This window comes from Leptosomus discolor, unplaced genomic scaffold (assembly GCF_034619465.1).
Source record: "Leptosomus discolor isolate bLepDis1 unplaced genomic scaffold, bLepDis1.hap2 HAP2_SCAFFOLD_66, whole genome shotgun sequence".
NCBI lineage: Eukaryota > Metazoa > Chordata > Aves > Leptosomiformes > Leptosomidae > Leptosomus > Leptosomus discolor.
Window position 1 is genome coordinate 361684 of NW_028237818.1, and position 6000 is coordinate 367683.

A 6000-nucleotide genomic window follows, 5' to 3' on the forward strand; every position below is an offset into this window, starting at 1 on the left:
GGGGTCGTCGAGGGCGTTGGGGTGTCCATGTGGATGAGACGGTTTACCGGGCGTTGGGGTCGTCGAGGGCGTTGGGGTCGTCGAGGGCGTTGGGGTGTACATGTGGATGAGACGGTTTACCTGGCGTTGGGGCCGTCGAGGGCGTTGGGGCCGTCGAGGGCGTTGGGGCCGTCGAGGGCGTTGGGGCCGTCGAGGGCGTTGGGGTGTACATGTGGATGAGACGGTTTGCCTGGCGTTGGGGCCGTCGAGGGCGTTGGGGCCGTCGAGGGCGTTGGGGTGTACATGTGGATGAGACGGTTTGCCTGGCGTTGGGGCCGTCGAGGGCGTTGGGGCCGTCGAGGGCGTTGGGGCCGTCGAGGGCGTTGGGGCCGTCGAGGGCGTTGGGGCCGTCGAGGGCGTTGGGGTGTACATGTGGATGAGACGGTTTGCCTGGCGTTATGTCGTCGAGGGCGTTGGGGCCGTCGAGGGCGTTGGGGTGTACATGTGGATGAGACGGTTTGCCTGGCGTTATGTCGTCGAGGGCGTTGGGGCCGTCGAGGGCGTTGGGGTGTACATGTGGATGAGACGGTTTGCCTGGCGTTATGTCGTCGAGGGCGTTGGGGCCGTCGAGGGCGTTGGGGTGTACATGTGGATGAGACGGTTTGCCGGGCGTTGGGGCCGTCGAGGGCGTTGGGGTGTACATGTGGATGAGACGGTTTGCCTGGCGTTGGGGCCGTCGAGGGCGTTGGGGCCGTCGAGGGCGTTGGGGCCGTCGAGGGCGTTGGGGCCGTCGAGGGCGTTGGGGCCGTCGAGGGCGTTGGGGCCGTCGAGGGCGTTGGGGTGTCCATGTGGATGAGACGGTTTACCGGGCGTTGGGGTCGTCGAGGGCGTTGGGGCCGTCGAGGGCGTTGGGGTGTCCATGTGGATGAGACGGTTTACCGGGCGTTGGGGTCGTCGAGGGCGTTGGGGTCGTCGAGGGCGTTGGGGTGTCCATGTGGATGAGACGGTTTACCGGGCGTTGGGGTCGTCCAGGGCGTTGGGGTGTCCATGTGGATGAGACGGTTTACCGGGCGCTGGGGTCGTCGAGGGCGCTGGGGTCGTCGAGGGCGTTGGGGTGTACATGTGGATGAGACGGTTTACCGTGCGTTGGGGTCGTCGAGGGCGTTGGGGTCGTCGAGGGCGTTGGGGTCGTCGAGGGCGTTGGGGTCGTCGAGGGCGTTGGGGTCGTCGAGGGCGTTGGGGTCGTCGAGGGCGTTGGGGTCGTCGAGGGCGTTGGGGTGTCCATGTGGATGAGACGGTTTACCCGGCGTTGGGGTCGTCGAGGGCGTTGGGGTCGTCGAGGGCGTTGGGGTCGTCGAGGGCGTTGGGGTCGTCGAGGGCGTTGGGGTGTCCATGTGGATGGGACGGTTTACCCGGCGTTGGGGTCGTCGAGGGCGTTGGGGTCGTCGAGGGCGTTGGGGTGTCCAGCTGGATGGGACGGTTTACCCGGCGTTGGGGTCGTCGAGGGCGTTGGGGTCGTCGAGGGCGTTGGGGTCGTCGAGGGCGTTGGGGTCGTCGAGGGCGTTGGGGTCGTCGAGGGCGTTGGGGTCGTCGAGGGCGTTGGGGTGTCCATGTGGATGAGACGGTTTACCCGGCGTTGGGGTCGTCGAGGGCGTTGGGGTCGTCGAGGGCGTTGGGGTCGTCGAGGGCGTTGGGGTCGTCGAGGGCGTTGGGGTCGTCGAGGGCGTTGGGGTGTCCATGTGGATGAGACGGTTTACCCGGCGTTGGGGTCGTCGAGGGCGTTGGGGTCGTCGAGGGCGTTGGGGTCGTCGAGGGCGTTGGGGTGTCCATGTGGATGGGACGGTTTACCCGGCGTTGGGGTCGTCGAGGGCGTTGGGGTCGTCGAGGGCGTTGGGGTGTCCAGCTGGATGGGACGGTTTACCCGGCGTTGGGGTCGTCGAGGGCGTTGGGGTCGTCGAGGGCGTTGGGGTCGTCGAGGGCGTTGGGGTCGTCGAGGGCGTTGGGGTGTCCAGCTGGATGGGACGGTTTACCCGGCGTTGGGGTCGTCGAGGGCGTTGGGGTCGTCGAGGGCGTTGGGGTCGTCGAGGGCGTTGGGGTGTCCAGCTGGATGGGACGGTTTACCCGGCGTTGGGGTCGTCGAGGGCGTTGGGGTCGTCGAGGGCGTTGGGGTCGTCGAGGGCGTTGGGGTCGTCGAGGGCGTTGGGGTCGTCGAGGGCGTTGGGGTCGTCGAGGGCGTTGGGGTGTCCAGCTGGATGGGACGGTTTACCCGGCGTTGGGGTCGTCGAGGGCGTTGGGGTCGTCGAGGGCGTTGGGGTCGTCGAGGGCGTTGGGGTGTCCAGCTGGATGGGACGGTTTACCCGGCCTTGGGGTCGTCGAGGGCGTTGGGGTCGTCGAGGGCGTTGGGGTCGTCGAGGGCGTTGGGGTCGTCGAGGGCGTTGGGGTCGTCGAGGGCGTTGGGGTGTCCAGCTGGATGGGACGGTTTACCGGGCGTTGGGGTCGTCGAGGGCGTTGGGGTCGTCGAGGGCGTTGGGGTGTCCAGCTGGATGGGACGGTTTACCCGGCGTTGGGGTCGTCGAGGGCGTTGGGGTCGTCGAGGGCGTTGGGGTCGTCGAGGGCGTTGGGGTCGTCGAGGGCGTTGGGGTGTCCAGCTGGATGGGACGGTTTACCCGGCGTTGGGGTCGTCGAGGGCGTTGGGGTCGTCGAGGGCGTTGGGGTCGTCGAGGGCGTTGGGGTCGTCGAGGGCGTTGGGGTCGTCGAGGGCGTTGGGGTCGTCGAGGGCGTTGGGGTGTCCAGCTGGATGGGACGGTTTACCCGGCGTTGGGGTCGTCGAGGGCGTTGGGGTCGTCGAGGGCGTTGGGGTCGTCGAGGGCGTTGGGGTCGTCGAGGGCGTTGGGGTGTCCAGCTGGATGGGACGGTTTACCCGGCGTTGGGGTCGTCGAGGGCGTTGGGGTCGTCGAGGGCGTTGGGGTCGTCGAGGGCGTTGGGGTGTCCAGCTGGATGGGACGGTTTACCCGGCGTTGGGGTCGTCGAGGGCGTTGGGGTCGTCGAGGGCGTTGGGGTCGTCGAGGGCGTTGGGGTCGTCGAGGGCGTTGGGGTGTCCAGCTGGATGGGACGGTTTACCCGGCGTTGGGGTCGTCGAGGGCGTTGGGGTGTGCAGCTGGATGGGACGGTTTACCCGGCGTTGGGGTCGTCGAGGGCGTTGGGGTGTCCAGCTGGATGGGACGGTTTACCCGGCGTTGGGGTCGTCGAGGGCGTTGGGGTGTGCAGCTGGATGGGACGGTTTACCCGGCGTTGGGGTCGTAGATGCCTTTGGGGTCGTAGACGGCGTTGGGGTGTGCATCTGGATGGGACGGTTTACCCGGCGTTGGGGTCGTAGATGTCTTTGGGGTCGTAGACGGCGTTGGGGTGTGCATCTGGATGTGACGGTTTACCCGGCGTTGGGGTCGTAGATGCCTTTGGGGTCGTAGACGGCGTTGGGGTGTGCATCTGGATGTGACGGTTTACCTGGCGTTGGGGTCGTCGACGGCGTTGGGGTGTGCATCTGGATGTGACGGTTTACCTGGCGTTGGGGTCGTCGACGGCGTTGGGGTGTGCATCTGGATTTGACGGTTTTCCTGGCGTTGGGGTCGTCGACGGCGTTGGGGTGTGCATCTGGATGTGACGGTTTTCTTGGCGTTGGGGTCGTCGACGGCGTTGGGGTGTGCATCTGGATGTGACGGTTTACCCGGCTTTGGGGTTGTAGAAGGCTTTGGGGTCGTAGATGCCTTTGGGGTGTACATCTGGATGTGACGGTTTACCCGGCTTTGGGGTCGTAGATGGCGTTGGGGGTTACATCTGGATGAGACGGTTTACCCGGCGTTGGGGTCGTAGATGGCGTTGGGGGTTACATCTGGATGAGACGGTTTACCCGGCGTTGGGGTCGTAGATGGCGTTGGGGGTTACATCTGGATGAGACGGTTTACCCGGCGTTGGGGTCGTAGATGGCGTTGGGGTGTGCATCTGGATGTGACGGTTTACCTGGCTTTGGGGTCGTCGAGGGCTTTGGGGTCGTCGAGGGCTTTGGGGTCGTCGAGGGCTTTGGGGTCGTCGAGGGCTTTGGGGACGTCGAGGGCTTTGGGGTGTCCATCTGGGTGTGACGGTTTACCTGGCGTTGGGGTCGTCGAGGGCGTTGGGGTCGTCGAGGGCTTTGGGGTGTCCATCTGGGTGTGACGGTTTACCTGGCGTTGGGGTCGTCGAGGGCTTTGGGGTCGTCGAGGGCTTTGGGGTGTCCATCTGGGTGTGACGGTTTACCTGGCGTTGGGGTCGTCGAGGGCGTTGGGGTCGTCGAGGGCGTTGGGGTCGTCGAGGGCGTTGGGGTCGTCGAGGGCGTTGGGGTCGTCGAGGGCGTTGGGGTGTGCATCTGGATGTGACGGTTTACCTGGCGTTGGGGTCGTCGAGGGCGTTGGGGTCGTCGAGGGCGTTGGGGTCGTCGAGGGCGTTGGGGTGTCCATCTGGGTGTGACGGTTTACCTGGCGTTGGGGTCGTCGAGGGCGTTGGGGTCGTCGAGGGCGTTGGGGTCGTCGAGGGCTTTGGGGTGTCCATCTGGGTGTGACGGTTTACCTGGCGTTGGGGTCGTCGAGGGCTTTGGGGTCGTCGAGGGCTTTGGGGTGTCCATCTGGGTGTGACGGTTTACCTGGCGTTGGGGTCGTCGAGGGCTTTGGGGTCGTCGAGGGCTTTGGGGTCGTCGAGGGCTTTGGGGTCGTCGAGGGCTTTGGGGTGTCCATCTGGGTGTGACGGTTTACCTGGCGTTGGGGTCGTCGAGGGCTTTGGGGTCGTCGAGGGCTTTGGGGTGTCCATCTGGGTGTGACGGTTTACCTGGCGTTGGGGTCGTCGAGGGCTTTGGGGTCGTCGAGGGCTTTGGGGTGTCCATCTGGGTGTGAAGGTTTACCTGGCGTTGGGGTCGTCGAGGGCTTTGGGGTCGTCGAGGGCTTTGGGGTCGTCGAGGGCTTTGGGGTGTCCATCTGGATGTGAAGGTTTACCTGGCTTTGGGGTCTACATCTGCATGTTACTGTTTACCTCGCTTTGGGGTCTACATCTTGATGTTAGGGTCTGCATCGGTTTAATGTTTCCATATGGATGTTAGGGTTTGCCTCGGTTTAGGGGTTTGCCTCGGTTTAGGGGTTCCACCTGGGTGTTACGGTTTACATCTGGATGTTAAGGTTCCACCTGGGTGCTACGGTTTACATCTGGATGTTAGGGTTCCACACCGGCTTAGGGTTTACATCTGGATGTTAGGGTTCCACACCGGCTTAGGGTTTCACCTCGGTTTCGCGTTTACATCTGGATGTTACGGTTTACATCGGTTTAGGGGTTTACATCGGTTTAGGGGTTTACATCGGTTTAGGGGTTTACATCGGTTTAGGGGTTTACATCGGTTTAGGGGTTCACATCGGTTTGGGGTTTACAGCTGGATGTTGCGGTTTACAGCTGGATGTTGCGGTTCGCATCGCCTTAGGGGTTTACAGCTGGATGTTGCGGTTCGCATCGCCTTAGGGGTTCACCTCGGTCTAGGGGTTTACAGCTGGATTTTAGGGTTTACATTCATTTAGGCTTTACATCGGCTTAGGCTTTATGTTTAGGTGTTAGAATTTACATCCAGATGTTGTTGTCTACCTTACTTTAGGCTCTACATTGCTTTAGGCTTTTTATCTAGATGTTGGGGTTTGCATCCCCTTAGGTTTTTCATTGCCTTGGATTTTAGATCTAGATTGTAGGTTTCATGTCATTTTTCTGTATATGTTGCCAATCCGATGCTCCCGAGCACTGGCACAACGCCCGTGCGTCACCAGGAGAAGGCTGATGCGCTCTTCAGTTCAGCTTGAAAAGACATCCCTTGCAGCCTGGTGGTCCAGAAAGGAGCAGCGGGGGGTTATGTCATTTCACGTTTGGGTTCTGTTTAGAGTTTAGGTTTGGATTTTAACTTCCTATTTCAGGGTGAGCTTATCCGTTCATGTTCTAGCCCACGTTGAGGGTTTGGGTTTG